Source organism: Cynocephalus volans, chromosome 11 (assembly GCF_027409185.1).
Source record: "Cynocephalus volans isolate mCynVol1 chromosome 11, mCynVol1.pri, whole genome shotgun sequence".
NCBI lineage: Eukaryota > Metazoa > Chordata > Mammalia > Dermoptera > Cynocephalidae > Cynocephalus > Cynocephalus volans.
This window is the reverse complement of record NC_084470.1, coordinates 105,091,966-105,108,990: the sequence shown is the minus strand read 5'-3', so window position 1 is coordinate 105,108,990 and position 17,025 is coordinate 105,091,966. Positions and strand designations below refer to the sequence as shown.

At 38.0% G+C, this 17,025-nt stretch overlaps 1 long non-coding RNA gene across 1 annotated transcript; it reads left to right on the top strand.

Annotated features, from left to right (window-relative positions):
* Positions 1-259: 259 nt before the first annotated feature.
* On the top strand, positions 260-13,314 carry LOC134391254 (uncharacterized). The gene is made up of 4 exons (XR_010024928.1): positions 260-360; positions 9,320-9,402; positions 12,223-12,324; positions 12,525-13,314. It is a non-coding gene; the product is annotated as an uncharacterized LOC134391254 (long non-coding RNA).
* The last annotated feature ends 3,711 nt before the right edge of the window (positions 13,315-17,025 follow it).

Below are 17,025 nucleotides of genomic sequence, written 5' to 3'. Positions count from 1 at the left end.
GAAGACAAGAAAGACATAGAGGCAGCTGGTTCTGAATAACATAAAAAGCCCACATACCAAAGACTAATCTGGCAGTCATCTGAGATAGAAATACATTAATCCAATTACTTTTCTTGGCAGCCCAAACCCCCTATTGCCTACAAGCTTTTAGGAGCTTAAATAACCCCAGGGCTAGGATGACAAAATGAGTCCCCAGAATAAACAGATCCCATTTTAAGGCAGGATGAGTCATTAGGGAGGCCTTTATGGCCACGGGCTCGTTTCCTTACTGACATGAACAAGGCTGGCTCCCGCTTCTGCACCTAGGAAACCTCTCCCTCTTCTGCCTTATTCCTCTAACCGATGCCCACACTTTGAAAGGTAATCCAATTTTTTTCCTATTCATACAGTGACAGTTGTTGCTAACCTCACAGACAAGATTTCTGCTATCCTCAGAGTTGTTGTAGGTGAGTCAAGCATGCGTGTGTAAAATCTCAGGTGATTATGTTTGTAAAACATCAGTGGGTTAGAAAAGAAAAATGGTTAGGCACTAAGGGAAAAACTGAAGAGAAATATTGCAAAACTTGCTTAATCAAGAACAACCCTGGATATCAGGTAGGGTATACACCATGATTTTTTCCCCCCACCAAATTGTCATGGATTTTCTTGGCCCTGATTTTCTCCTTAAAAATTTTAGTATCCATCTACCTGGTTCCATGGAGAAACTTACTGAGATTTAGATTGGATTTTGTTTGAATTTATATATCACTTTGGCAAGAACTGTCACCTTTACAATATTGTCTTTTTCCTTTACATGAATTTGATCTCTTTCCTTTTATTTCTGTTAATACCTTTCAAAAATATTTTGTATTTTTTCATAAATGTGTGGCTACATATTTTACAAGTTGATTTTTAGGTGCTATATGTTTTTTCATTCATGAATGCTTACTTTCTGGTACATAGAAATGCAATTGACTTAGTATACCAATTTTATATCATATGCTATGACTAAACTCTCTTATTAATTCTAATACTGTACCTAAAAAAATCTTTTGGATTTTCTATGTAAACAATTATATAACCAAAGAACAATGTGCAGGTTTCTTTCTTATTATTCAATCCTTTTTCCTTTCATTTATTTTGTGTGTGTGTATGTTTGTGTTTATTTATTTGCTTGTCTTATGGCTTTGGCTAGGACCTCTTGAATGATGTTAGACAGAAATGGTAATACTGAAAATTTGTATCTTGTTTCTGATTTTATATCTTGTTTCTGTTTTTAATAGTTCACTATTAAGGATAGTGTTTGATGAAATTTTTAAATAAAAGCCCTTTATCAGATTAAGGACATAATAATCTATTTCTGTTTCTTAAAAAAAAATTATGACTATGTACTTTTTCTGAATCTTTTAAAGTCATTTTAGAATTTTTCTCTTTTAGTCTGTAAGTGTGGTGAATGATAATAATTGATTTTCTAATACCAAATCAACTTTGCATTCCCAGGTCATGGTATACTTATACATTTCCACACTGGGTTTACAAATGTTTAAAATGCATAATCCTGAGTAACATTATCCTGTCAATGTTCTTTCCCCTATTGTCTGTTTGGTTTCAATAGCAAAGTTATAACAGTCACATAAATGATTTGAGAAGTGTTTCTTATTTTTCTATATTCTAAAAAATTTTATGTAAGATGTGGAAATAGCGGTTCCTTAAACATTAGTAGAACAGGTATATAAACCCTACAGGTTTGATATTTTCTTTTTGTGTAGGTTTTATATTATCAATTATATTTATTTAGTGGTTTGATGAATCATATTTTTAGGAAATTAGCTTATCTAAGTTTTAAAATGTATTTTCATATGTTGTTTATATTTTATTATGTTAATTTCTACTCCGTCTGAGGCTGTCTCACTTTTTGATTCTTAATATTTTTTATCTGTGCCTCCCCTGTTTCTTGATCAGTCTTGCCACAGAATCATTATATTTTTAGTCTTTAGAGAAAACCAGTTTTTAGTATATAGATCCTCATTATATATGCATGTTCTATTTCAATTTTTTAAGTATTAATTCCTACTTTTTATTTTCTTTGGGTTTATTCTTTTTCTAATTTCTAAAGCTGTAAGTTTAGTTAATTAACCTATAGCCTCTCTTTTTTCCTAGTATGTATATTTAAGGCTGTGCATTTTATTCAAACAGCTATTTTTTTCTACATAACGAAATTTTTATCTATTTTTGTCTGTTTTGTATTTTTTAAATTTTAATGCTGATTATTAAAATATTTGTACCTACATTTTCATGATGTGTTGTTTGTTTGTTTTTATCATTATACGATGTAATCAATTTTCATGGCCCTTTCCCACTGCTTCACACCCCATGCAACCTCAGTTCTGTTCTCTTCTCTTAAAAAGTTCAACAAACTATTGTGATTGCTGTATCTTTTCTTGTTGTTTATTTATTTATTTTATTAGCTTCCACATATGAGTGAGAACATGTGGTATTTCTCTTTCTGTGTCTGGTTTATTTCACTTAACATAATTTTCTCTAAGTCAATCCATGTTGTTGTGAATGGCAGTATATCATTCTTTTTTATAGCAGAGTAGTATTCCATTGTGTAGATATACCACATTTTCCTTATCCACTTGTCTACTAATGGACATTTCAGTTGGTTCCAACTCTTGGCTATTATAAATGGAGCTGCAATAAACATGAGAGTGCAAGTATCCCTTCGACATGATGATTTCCATTCCTTTAGGTATATACCCAGCAGTGGAATAGATGGGTCCTATGGAAGTTCTATCTGTCTTTGTTTGAGGAACTCCATACCATTTTCCATAGTGGCTGCACTAGTTTACAGTCCCACCAACAGTGTAGGAGAGTTCCCCTTTCTCTAAATCCTTGCCAGCATTTGTCGTTTTCAGTCTTTTTTGATAATAGCCAGCCTAACTAGAGTGAGATGATATCTCAATGTGGTTTTGATTTGCATTTCCCAGATGCTGAGTGACACTGAGCATTTTTCATGTGTCTGCTGGCCATTTGTATATCTTCCTTTGAATGCGCCTAATGTAGTCTCATGATGTGTTTTTTAATTTACAAAGTTGACGTAGGGTAAGTTTCTTATTATTAATTCCTAATTTAATTTATGGGCACAAAAGCAGTATAGAAGAAACAGATTCTATGAAATGTGTTGAGACTTGCTTTGTAGCCTATTAAGCAGTCACATTGGGTAAATGCTCTGAGTGTGTTTAAAATGATTGCCTATTTTCCATTTGTTTAGTGTATATTCTAGATATACCCATCAGACCAACTTTGATCATTATGTTGTTTGAATCTTTAGACATTTATTGATTTTTGTTTCTTTTATCTAACAGTTACTGAAAAAGGTATTAAAGATGTTAAAATCCCCTACTATGATATGAATTTTTCAATTCATCCTTGTAGTTTTGACATTTCTTTGTTTTATTTTATTTTTATTTTTATTTTTTAATTTTATCAATATACAATGTAGTTGATTTTCGTGTCCCTTTACCAATTCCTCCCTCCCTCCTCCCTCTTTCCCTCCCCTTCCTTCTCCCCCCTCCCCCATCAACATCATCTGTGTTCAATTGTCTTAACAAGTTCAAGGAATTGTGATTGTTGTGTCTTCTTCCCCACCCCACTCCCATTTGTTTGTGTACTTATTTATTTATTTTTAGCTCCCACAAATAAGTGAGAACATGTGATATTTCTCTTTCTGTGCCTGACTTATTTCATTTAATATAATTTTTTCTAAGTCCATCCATGTTGCTGCGAATGGTAGTATTTCATTCTTTTTTATAGTAGATAGAATTCCATTGTATAGATATACCACATTTTCCATATCCACACATCTGATGATGGATATTTGGGCTGGTTCCAATTCTTGGCAATTGTAAATAGTGCTGCAATAAACATTGGAGTACAGGTGTCTCTTTGACATGATGATTTCCATTCTTCTGGGGATATTCCCAGGAGTGGAATAGCTGGGTCATATGCTAGATCTATCTGTGATTGTTTGAGGAAACTCCAAACCATTTTCCATAAAGGCTGCACCATTTTGCAGTCCCACCAACAGTTTTATATATATTTAAACTATTTTAGTTAAGTATATAGAAGTTTAGAATGTTTACATCTTTCTATGTAATTTAAACTCTTGTCATTATTTAGTAGCAACTCTATGTTTTATCTTACTCTACTTTTTGCCTCTAAGTCTAATTTTTCCAATGTTGGTTTTGCTGTCTAAGTTTACTTTTTAAGTTAATACTTACTTAGTATATTTTTTCCATCCTCTTATTTTCAATCTTTATGTATTCTTAAAATTTATGTATATTCCTTGTTAACAGAATATACCACAATTTTGTTTTTGTTTTTGCTGTAGTAATTGTTGATGTTTAATGGGAGATTTTAGTCCATATGCATTGACTTCTATTACTGGTATGTTTATATTTATTTTTATTACCTTAGTTTGTATTTTTCATTTATTCTTTTTTCTGCTCATTGTTGTTGTTGTTGTTTTTATTTAACATACCTCCCTTTCTCGTCTTCTTTTGCATTGCTTGAGCTGGGATTGTTGTTTTCTCATTTCACTCCTAATCCTCTCCTGGTTGGGAAGCTATTCCTGTTAACTTAATGGTAGCCTGAAAATTGTAACATGTTGAAATAAATATAAAACTCGTCAGTATCTTTGTCCTCTCATAACACTTGGAGGACATTACAATTCATTTGCTCCATTTACTATTTTGTCCAGACTTATTCTTGTCCATAATTTTATATTAGGGATTATTTCTAAACCCACAGATCAAGTATATTATTACATTTTACAGTCAATCACTCTTTACATTTACCAGTCTACTTACATTTTCTTTCTACATCTTAGCTCTTAAAATCATTTTGCTTTTTCTTGAAGTCCATCCTTTAAAAGTCTCTTTAATAAGGATTTGCTAGTAATAAGCCCTTTTAGTTACCGTGTATCAGAATCCATTTATATTTTGCACTTGCTTTTGAAGGACAGTTTTTCTGAGTAAATAATTTTGGATTTACATTTGTTTTCTCTCAGTATGGTGAGAATCTGTTTCACTGGCTTCTAGTTTACTTTGTTGCTATTAGAAATGTAAAGGTTATGGACATTCACCTGTAGGTAGTCTAATTTCCTCTCTGCCTACTTTTAAGATTTTTCTCTTTGTCTCGTACATCTTGTAATTTTACCATGTGTTTCAGTATAGGTTTCTTATTTGTCTGGCTTGAGTTTTATTTTACTTCCTCTGCCACAAAACTGGTGTCTTCTTACCTGTTCTAAAAAACTTCTCAAACATTGTCTCTATGAATATGATGAATCCCCCTTTCTCTCTCTCCTTTCCTTCTCAAATTCAATTAGGTCTATATTATCATCTCAGTTATTCATAATTTCTATCTGTGTATTTGTCTCTCTGTCCTAATTATACTTTCATCTGCACCTAAACTATATATTCCAACCATTAAACCTTAAATTTATATACACATATTTGCATATATATGTATTTATGTAGAAGTTTCTCTATGTACTTTATTTCTAGAACTTTTTCTGGACCGTTTTAATATTTGCCATGTTATTTTCTGAATAGTCTCATTTTTTGCTTATAACTTTGATTTCTTATTTTCTGACCTTCAATATTTTAAATGCACTCAACATTTTAATTCTGTATCAAGTATTCTAATATTTGCTTAGTTTTTTGCACCATGTACATAGCATAAATCTGAGCACAAAACGAATCTGAGGAATAGATTACTGTGAAGAGATTTCTTTAGGGAGAATTACATTCCCTCCACTTAGAACTAAGTACAATTCAGACAAATTTTCTCCCTTACCCCTTTTTTCTGGTTCCCTCATTCACTGGGGACATAGCCCAGTGATTTGCAACAGGGGTGCTTTTACTCCTAAAGAGTGACTTGGACATTTGTAGAGACATTTTTGATTATCTCATTAGATTAGGGAATGCGATTGGCATTTACTGGGTAGGGACTAGGAGTATTAGATGCTCTACAATATACAGTACAGTGTAGCACAACAAAAATTCATCATTCTCATGGATGAAATAAAATTGTTTAGAATTATCTGATCCAAGCATATAACTTCATTACAAATATAAACCTAAGGTATTTCTCTCAGTTTAAAAATACTCTTATTTTTCCTGGGAATGCAGCTTTCATATTAACCATTACTTTATTTTGCTCATTTTGCCCAGAATTTTGCCAAGAGTCAGTCACCATTTCAGAAAAATTACTATTAATGAAATGCGACTCATAGACCCGGAGTCACCATTTGAGGCATTTTATCTGCTCCAGCCATATTCGTTGCTCTCATAGTGAGTCAGCTGATAAGTGCCAGCACCTGCTACTTCCCTAGGACTCCCCAGCAGCTGCACAATTTATAGCCAAATACACCTTAGTTTACCATAATTTACTTTTATTTCTTGTTTATGTTGTAGTTAAGGCAATTTTTTAAATTGTAATTTATACTATAAATTTTATTTCGGAATAATGAAGGGGACATTACAAAACAGAAAAGAGAAGGTGCTGTTTCTGATAGGTTTATGAGCCTCTAGGGTGGCCCTCTGAGGGGTCCCAGAGTTATGCAGGTAATTCAGATTTACGTTTCCCACTTGCAAAACCAAAAGCTTAAAATCACAACTCTAAGTTATCAGGAGTAACAGATTCACTGGAATCCTGTTCCAATGTTATTTTCTTCCCTAAAGATGTTTCTTAAAATCTTGGCGAGTCAGCCATGCATTTTAGTAAATTTTTTAAAAAGATATTTAATTTAGGATTAAAAGAATTGACAGTACTTAACTTCTTGCTTCACAAGGATTTTCCTTGAGTCAAAGCAGAATGCATATAAAAGCACTTTATAAAACATAAAGTCCTAAGTAAATGCAAGTAATTGGTAGCTACAGTGTGCCCATAGCTTAATTATTTACACAAGGATCTTTAAGAGAAGAACCTAAAAAACACAAAAAATGCAAGCTTCCTAAACTGAAGAATTAAATTAAATGGTCTCACAGCTTCAAGCCTGTTCCCTCTCCCCCATCACCTCCAATCTTGTGGAAAGTATTGGACACAAGCAAGGGAGACAACTGATTGCAAAATTGTTTTGAGGAAAAACAGATTATGTCATATTAGCTAAGGGTCTTTGAATGGGCAACAAGATCATTGAAGAGGTTGAGGAAAAACAGATTCTTTTCTGATCAACAAAAGTTCTCCTGCCATAAAGATCGGAGTTGTCTACCTGTTCTCCTTCCAGACTGCCTTTGCCTGCCTTCGGCCCAGTTCCTCATTCCCTGTCTTTCCTGCTGCCTAAACTGCCGATTGCTTGTGTTAATCTCAGCAGAAAGCTCTTATATTCTTAAACAATTTCTGTCTTCTGGGCCTGGGGAGTGAAGGGAGTTGAAGTGCTTTGGGGGCAGGATAGAGTCAATCATGATCTGTTCTTTACAGGTGGAAGGAACATCTGGAGATTAGTGGGACGAACCTCATGTAGTCGCTCTGTTCAGCATCCTTATGAGATGCTGTGGATGACTGCAGGAAGGTCTCAGATGGATTCCTAAGCTTTGAGAGCAGGCACTGGGAAACTGCATGTACGGGGAGGGAGGAGAAAGTTACAAAAAACATTGTACAGAGGGCAAAGTAGCAGCAAACGTAGATGCCAACAGCTCTGCCTGTGAGAGTGTATAGCACAGAGTGAGGATCATTTTAAAAGATCTGGTAGAAGAGATAGACTTTGCAGAAGAGCTTGATGGAGGGAGGTTCACAGTCAGGAAGTTTGACTGATACAAGGAAGAGTCAAAGATGAGGACTAGCATCTACACAAGGAACAACAACAGCTTTAGAGACCCTATAGTGCTATATTATGATTTTTTTTTTCCTGGAGGAAATTAAGGCCTAAGGTCCAAGTGTTAAGGTAGCTTCCTCAAATTTTCACAGGGAGTTAGGAACAAAACTGCATCAAGAACTCAGGTCTCCAGACTCTGTTGTAGTTATACCACTCCTCAAAATTTCCCAAATACCCAGATGGAGGAAAATGAGTGTTCTGAGATAGAAAATTCTGCTCAGCTTTTATCCATCAAACACCATGATAGCAACTCCTTTCAACTGATGTTATCTGCATTCCCAGCTGGCCTAGCTATGCAAAACTCCTGGCACTCTCTCCTAGGAGTATGGGTGGGCTGAGAACTCTCATGGAGGCTGGAAAGATGCTGCAAATCAAAGAATACCTTTAACTCATACATCATAGCTGCTGCTGAGGAGCCTCGAAGCGTTGGCTTCTCTCCTGGAAAATTTGGTGACTAGTCCTGTGAGCCTGACTTCACTGATTGCACATCTAATTATTGGCCAATAAACTAGACCACCATTCTTGAAGCTTCTTGGTTTTCCGTGTTAGCAGCAGTCTGAAAGCAGTTTTAAGAAGTTTTCACTGATTTTTATTTGAGGGATTTTAGCAATATAAAAGTAAATATGTAAAGGCGCATCTCCCTTATTCAAGAGGATCTAAAGATGAGAGAGCAGGAGTCTGGGTCTTGCCAAGCAGACAAAACAAGAAGGGTTCTGAACCACGGCACTCACAGCATGAGCAGGTATCAGAAGATTACATACTATAATCCCTTTTATCTAAAGTTTTAAAAACGGGCAAAGTGAATACTTGATATTAGGAGCCTGGGAGTGGGATGCAGTTATCCGTGCAGGGCTTAGTGACTGTGAGGGTCATGAGAAGATTTCTGGGGAGGTTGTAAGTTTCTGGGTCTAGATCTGAGTGCTGGTTACGTGGGTGCATTCACATCATACATCTTCATCAAGCTGTAACTTATAATTTGTTCACATTTCTGCGCATATATTACACCTCTATGAAATTTGACAAAATAAGTAGTAATAATTGGTAGGGGGTGTTCTAGTATAAATTGACAACTAAGAAGGAAGAAGTGTTGGCAGAAATATAATTGACTTGAATCCCTACTTTCAATTATGTCACTTTAATTTTTGATGAGAGGGTTAGAGGAACACAGAGGGAAAAGAATAGAGAGATGTAGCATGTATATAGTTCACTGGTATTGGGCCTGGACTCACTGTACAGGTACACATGCTCTGATATAGAGTACCCAGGGAGAATCTGTAAAGGTGTACACTCAAGTCAATTTAAATCAATCATGCAAATATTAATTATATTTTATGATATTCACAGAGCAGAGAATACCACTACAGGTATTTCCTACTCAGTAAAATGATCTATTCTCAGCTTGGATTCCAATCAGAAAGATACTCTTCCCACAAAAAGAAATTAAATTGATCTTTACTGCAGTGCGGCAGCAAAGACAAAGCAAAGAAGAACGCAGATATCTCAGATGGAAACAGAGTGACACGGGCCAAAGAGAGAGAAATCCGGTAGGTAATTGGCATTCTGGAGCACTTAATAAATAAACTCTCCTTAGCAATAATGTGATATAGACTCTACTACAGTAAACTTTTGATAAATGTCTATGTAGAGAATAAGGGCTTCAATTTTCAAAAGCGACATCTTACACAGATTGGAATTTGACATACACAGTATAAGACACAGAGCAGTGTATTTTGTAGTTAATTTGTTCTGTGTCAAACACTAGGAATAAGGTATAAATAAGATAGATTAAGGCTGCCTCTCTCATTGAGCTAGCAATGCTAGTGTGGCTGTAAGAAAGAAAGAGAACATATATAATTAAGTAGGTAAATACATAACATGGCAAATGGTAATAAGTGCTATCATCAAGAAGAAATCAGCTTAGGGGTCAGAAAGTCCTGGGCGACTGCTATTTTACACGCAATGATCACAGAAGCCCTCACCATTCAGATGATGTTTGGAAAGAGACTAAAAGTAAGTGATGGAGTGACATATGTGGATACCTGGGAGAAGAAGGTTCCAGTTCAAGGAAAGAGCACATGCACATGTCCGAGGCAGGGGTGTGCTTGGTGTTCAAGAAGCCACAAAACCAAAGTTGTCAGACGAGAGCGAGTGAGGGTAGTGCTGGAAGAGGCAGATTGGACGTAGCAGAGGTCAGATCACAAGGGCTCTGTGGACCATTAACAGGAATTGGTCGAGTGCAATGGAAAGTGTTGAAGGGCTTTGAGAAGATGAGGGACCCAATGCAGCTCCTACTTTCAGTCTCCCTGCCTCCTCTGGTCCTCGGCTAACCTTTTTCTGCAGGACACCCAGAGTGGTGTTTTCAGAGAGAACATCTGCTGACATGGTGGTCGTGTGCCCCCCACAGCCCCGCCTGCCCTCGCCCACCCCTCCCCCATCACACAGGCCTTCTAGCATCTCAGTGGGACCGAGCTCTATCCTGCCTCACGCTCTTGCTGTTTCCTTCCCTGTGATGTGACGTTCTTCCTTGGGCTCCTTGGATGGCCACCACCACCTTTTTCATCATTTCTCAATTTGAATGTTAGTATCTCAGAGAGGCCTTCTTTCAACACCGTACCCTAAGTAGCCCAGATTCCCTGTTATTTTCTAGTACAACTGTCTGCTGTTTTTCCTTAGCTACCACAAGTTTTAGCTCTTTGTCTACGCATCTTCCTGTCACACTGTCAGTTCCATGAGGGTCGAGGCCATGACCGTCACAGTGGCTATCGTATCCCCAATGTCTAGAGCAGCACCTGGCACATAGTAGGTGCTCAGTAAATAAAAATTGTTAAGAATAGAATATATTGTGGGATGAATGGATCTCCTAGATTCTGATGAAAGTCAGGGTCCCAGGTAAAAAGCTGATCAGTCAAAGAAACCTTATTGAATAAATTTTAACTGAGACCTGACAAAGACTCTCCTTGACCAAACTGAGCCAGGCTCCTCTAAGTCCCCTTTCTGATTAGGCTCCAATCTTGGACTTAGTCCACTTTTAGCAAGAATCCTGTTGAGTCCGTTTAGCAAAAAACCTCCCATCCTTGGTATTTAATCATCCTTGGTATCCAATCAAATTCCTCATCCCTCATTCTCAATATCTTATCTCCTTGAAATAAAGGAATAAATATCTTGATGTCATTTTAGCAAGATCCTTTCCAGCCTTGTAATCATCCATCCACTGTCTCTACCCTTCTGCTTGGCTATAAATATCCCCTTGTACTCCATGTATTCAGAGTTAAGCCCAATCTCTCTCCTACTGCAACCCCCCCTGCAGCAGTCCCTCTTGAGTTAGGTCTTCCTTACTGTCTTTAACAAGCATCATGAAATTTTTTTCTTCAACAGTTCCTCCCTTCCAACCTTTTCTTCACTTCTACCTGCACCTTCCTGCTCTTCCATGCACACATCCTCAGCTTGCAAACCTAAACCAAGGTCCTTACAATGTACAGACGTGATCCTTTACCCTCTGCTGGTCTGATTGCCTCTCACATATTCAGAATTCTACCTGCAGCTTTGTGTTTCTAGCGAAACAGGATGAGTTACAGCAGTGCCTGGCTTTATGTCACAACAACACAAAACATCTCTTTCATTAGAAATATCACCATTAGTAGGGTAAAATAATTTTAAATGTACTGAAGTGCTGGCATCTTAGGGGACCCGATGAATGGTGCCTCTTTCTTGCCCTGCTTATGAACAAATAGGGGGCGAGCAGCAGTTGGAAGCCAAAATGTCACCTTCATTGCTGAGAGGCTGGATGGGAGGACATGTTTTAGGGCTGTTGGCCAAGCAGGTTTCCTCCATAGTGTACCCCAGAATTAGGGAAAGTGCACACTCATCAGAGGTGACACTAACCTCCTCGGGGCTGGTCTGGGGGGCGTCACTGGGGTGCAGATACTACTGCAAGAGCAGAGTTGAGTCAGTGCACCCCCTCTTCTTTGCCAGCTTACCAGCCAGTTACCACTCCCCTTCCCCAGGGATGAGTGGAGGATAAAAAAGATGCAGGGTATACACCAAAAAAAAAAATGTTTCTTTCTTTTACTGTAAGTCCACTGTTTTGAAGAAAACTTTAAATAAATTTTTGGATCCCTTATTTAGTTAGGTGTATAAACTAGCTGACTTGGTGACTTCGTAGATGATAGACAAATCCAGACTAATTTTCTTTTTTTACAAAATAATTGCAAAGATTCTTTGAATATCCCCCTCCCACCAAAAAAATGGCATTTTATTGTTAAAACTCTAATTTGAGAACAATATTTATAAAGAAGAATTTGTTTTTACAAATTAACTATTATTTTCCTGATAAATGTGTTTCCCCAATACTTTTCTGTTTGTAGGAGGGTGAGAGTGCAATTGGGTGACGGGAGGTGTCAGAAGGTAGTGGTGGTGTCTGCTCACCTTGGAAACTGCAAGAAACAGGTCATTACTAGGGAAGGACAGTAAGTATCACAGAAAATTGTCTATTTTTCGGGTTTGGGCACACAAAAGAGTATGGATGAAATAAGTCCACATTTAGTTCCCAACTCAGTTGGGCCAATAGCTTCTCTTTTATTAACTATTAAATCTTATCCTAGAGTTAAAACAAATTGTTTGCTTTTTTAATGAATATATCCAATTTTGTTTCTTTTCAAACACCCAGTTTTGGTTGAAGGGCCAACAAGGAGTGAAATAGTTGACGGTCAAGCAGCGAGAGGGAGTGCACGGGGAGCGGGGTGGCCTAGACGGGAAGACGCAGGAGTCCGTGCAGGATGAGGCCGAGCCGCTGCTTGGACTGACACAGACGGACACTCCACCAGTGCAGTGTGGACCCATGCTCGGCCCTCAGACAACTCTTGGATGGCAAGGATATGGAGGACTCACAATGTGCCAGTGAAGTCAGAATTGGGTGAAGCGATTTGGTCTACCTCCTCCATCTCACCCTTTGAATACCTATGTCTCAAGCACCACTGTGTGCCAGGTGCTGCTAGGCAGAGGGCAAGGACTGGGTGGGCAAGCTCCCTGCCCTCCTAGAGCCCACACAGCTGAGGGGGACATCGATAATGAATGTATGAACAAATACCTGTGATTTCGGTGGGCAACAAGTCCTACGAACTACAAGAGAAGCCAGGTGAGGAGCCAGCATTTGAGCAGAGACCTGAATAAAGTAGGGGAGCTTGAAGACTTGGCATGGGCGGGATGGCCCAGCCACATGACATAGGTGCAAAGCCCCACAGAGGGATGGAGGGTGGTCGGCTCCATGCAGCTGTTAGGTCGGTCCCACCTAACAGCACAGGCAATCTTCCCTCCCATGTCACAGCATTTGATCCCTTCAGTCTCAACAATCCTAGCTCCTATGAAACGGGGTTGGGTGACTTTTGTTGTTTATTTATTTATTTTTTCTTAAAAGATGACCGGTAAGGGTGTCTTAACCCTTGACTTGGTGTTGTCAGCACCATGCTCCCCCAAGTGAGCCATGGGCTGGCCCTGGCTTTTGTTTTTTTATTGTGTCTTTCATTAAACTAAGAATTACATGTCTAAAATTCCATGACAGTCCATTTAAGTTCTTAAGCTTTATACCCAGATAAAAATTTTTGACAAGCTATTCCAGTTTAGACAGAGAAGTGTGTTATTCGGGCACATAGAAAGTTGTGTGTGTGTGTGTGTGTGTGTGTGTGTGTGTGTGTGTGTGTGTGTGTGAGAGAGAGAGAGAGAGAGAGAGAGAGAGAGAGATTACATAACCTCAGACCACAGTGGCTTTGTGTGGTACAGATGAAGTAATTTATTTATAATTGTTCAGAAGAGATGTTTACCCAAGGAACTGATAGCAACTTTGAGGCGCCAGTCTGACCTGCAGGTTTACGTGTCTACTGAGACATGTGGCAGCGGCTGGACCTGCACGGTGCTGGTGCTGGTAAGTGAGCCCACATGATTTCATGCTTTTGAACCACTGCTCCAGCACTGGCCTACTCCAGACACCCCATCTCTGACCATGGTATACATTTCCAAAACTTCCTGAAGGGAAGAAGATCACCTAGAACTAAAAAGATTTTGTATTTATCTCCTACCATTTCTCTAGGGAATTTGTTCACGTCAAAATTTTCATCTAAAAAATTAATAAGCCTTATCTCTCCCAAGAACCAAAACCCTTGAGTTGCCTTAGTGGACCTTCTCTGAAACATTGGTGTGTGAACCCAGGGAAGGCACCTTGCCAGGTAAAGTTTTAGCCATCCTACTAGCCCCATATGCCTGAGTGTGTTTTTCATTCACGTAGACCTGCCAGAGGACAGCAAACTATGCAACAAGTGGTCCACATCTTCATCAACAACCTGCCCACATCCCTCTGGAGCAGACAGCACCGAAGCTTATTTCCTCAGGCTCTGCAAGGGTGTTTTTCTCCAGCCACCTTTCAGCTTGACGCTGGGGCTGCAGCTTCCCAGGCCTTTATCAGGCTGCTCTGTCTCTTCCCTTTGGGGCATTTTAGGTTCATACAGAATTAACCATGCTTTCTCTTTCTGGAATAGATCTTACATTATTTTCTTCATTTCAATGAGATATGAATCTCAGGTACGAGGAAATAAACATCTGCCCTCTGCAAACTGGAGACCCTAGGATGCTGGTAGCGTGGCTCAGTCCAACTCTGATCACCTCAGAACCAGGGAAGCCGATGGTGTGATTCTCAGTCCGAAGCCAAAGGCCTGAGAGCCAGGAATGCTGCTGGTGTAAGTCCTGGAACACACGGGCTGAATAGCCTGGAGTTCTGATTTCTGACAGAAGAGAAGAAGGTATCCCAGCTGCAGCAGGGACAGTAATACATTTGCCCTTTTTTCTGTTTTTGTTCTCTCTGGGCCCCCAGCAGACTGGATGGTGCCCACCCATACTGAGGGCAGATCTTCCCCACCAAGCCCACTCAGACTCACATGCCAGTCTCCTCTGGAAATATAATGCTTTACCAGGTTTCTAGGTATTCCTTAATCCAGTCAAGTTGACACCTAAAATTAACCATCACAGGGTCTTATTGTCCTTCATTGCCAAAGCCAGAAAATGCTCTGACGTTCCTCGCCGTGCTCTTACCTGAAAATGGGGAGCCAATTATCTGAATAGAACTGGAACGGTTCACCTGATCTTTGGGGTTAAATTATAGAGAGCAGTGACTGCTGCATGAAGCAAAGCCCTTGCTACCAAGACAGGGGTGTTCTGACCCTTTTATCAATTTACTTTGAAAAGATACTTTAATGGGGGCATCCAGCCACAGCTGTCCTTCACATTTGGAGCTCTGAAGGGTAAGCATTTATTTTAATACTTTAATAGAAACATTACCAAACAGCAAGCTTTCTAGACAAAAGGAACTTTTCAAAGTGATATTGAAGATATTACATATTTTTCATCCCATGCTGAAAATATGTCATTCATCTTCTGGGAAGGAACACAGCAATTGCTTGAGTCAATAGACAAATGGGCATGATCTATAAATTCTTTCAACTTCCCATGAGAAAGAAAATAAACATTATTATATAATACTGTCAAGTGTCCCCCAAAAGAAATGTTTCTTAAAAGTTCCCTATAACAATGGAGATGAGTGTATGTGAAAGGGCAAATGGCCTGGTCTCTCTTACTCTTCCTATTTCCACAGCCTCGGGGGACTCCATTGTGCCACCACCAGCCATGCTCAGCACCATCGGATAAAGGTCACAGGAGACATGAATGGAAATTTCAGAGGAATAGAAAATGCTACTTCCTGGAAGATACATTAAAATTCACTCCATCCATACCCCACTGATTTGAACAGTCATTTTTTAAACTGTGTACTAAATTGTCTTATTTTTGGGATCCATTTATAGACTGTTCTGTTGCTCCAGACTTCTGCCAGTACCTTACTGTTTTCACTACTGGAGCTTTATAATATATTTCACTATTAAGTAGAGCTACTCCCTCTGTTTGGGAGTTTGTGGTTGATGTAGAGAAAATGTAAGAACTCAGAACCAGCTATCCCAGGCCCAAACAAGTTGAATGTGTTCAGATATACACTGTCAAGGTTGAGTACTTATCTTCTTAAATGAAATGTGTTTAGCTGCGTTTTGCTAAATTGGTAAACAATCACAAATGCAGTTAAGTTCATGAATACACAAGGATGTTGCAATATTAAGAAGTTAATAATATGTACAATATGACTAGGTCAAAGGGAAGAACCGCATGTTCATTTCAATACATGATGAAAGGAAAGGTCATTTGATTCAATTCCCCATCTATTCCTAGTTTTTCTAAAAATTCTTAGCAGACTAGGATAGACAATCATGATTAAATGATACATATCTGAAACCAAAAGCCAGCAGCATGCTAGCCAACACAATCAGATGAGAGAGAACTACATAGAAGTCATAGATACTGGAGTGCCAGAAAGAGGGAGAGAATACTTTTTTGCAGATAATCTTATTCTGTGTTCAGAAAACCTAAGAAAAATGAAAATATAAGATACAAAATTGTGAAAAATTTTTCTATTGCTTTTGGTTTCTAATTTATTAATTTCTCTATGTATTTTTCTTTGGCCTTCTTTAGGTTTGTGGGGTTTATTTTCTTACATTTTTCAAAATTCTTAAGTGAATCACTTTATTTTCTTCTTTATTGTTTCATTATGTCTTTATTGTTTCATTATAACAGTGTTTGAGTGTTTGAATCTTCCTGTAAGAAAAGCTCTACACATATTCTGTAAGTCTTTACTATATCTCATCAATTCTAAGATGCACTTTTTTTTTTTTACATTTTAACATCTCTGAGGTATAAATTTATCTTATAACATCTATGGCATTTTGCCATCACGGTGGCCAAGAAGCAATTGTGATGTGGCTGTCACTGCATAAACTTGGCTATAGTTGTTCATAATTTTGCTACTTCACTTGAGATACAAATATTATTGGTAACCGCCATTTAAAATGTCTTCGAAAAAAATTCCCTATAATTTGGCACTGAAATAAAGTTCTTGTGGATGCAAAAATACATGAAAATAAATCAGCAGTGCACACATTTATATTAATAATATACAGTTCCGTATTTTCTTGCAAAGCAGCTACCAAATGCTTTATAGGGCCTAAGAAAGGAATATATTCCCAAGTAGTAGAAGTTGTGTTACATTTTGCTCCTGCTATGCATGAAATGGATCGCCTATC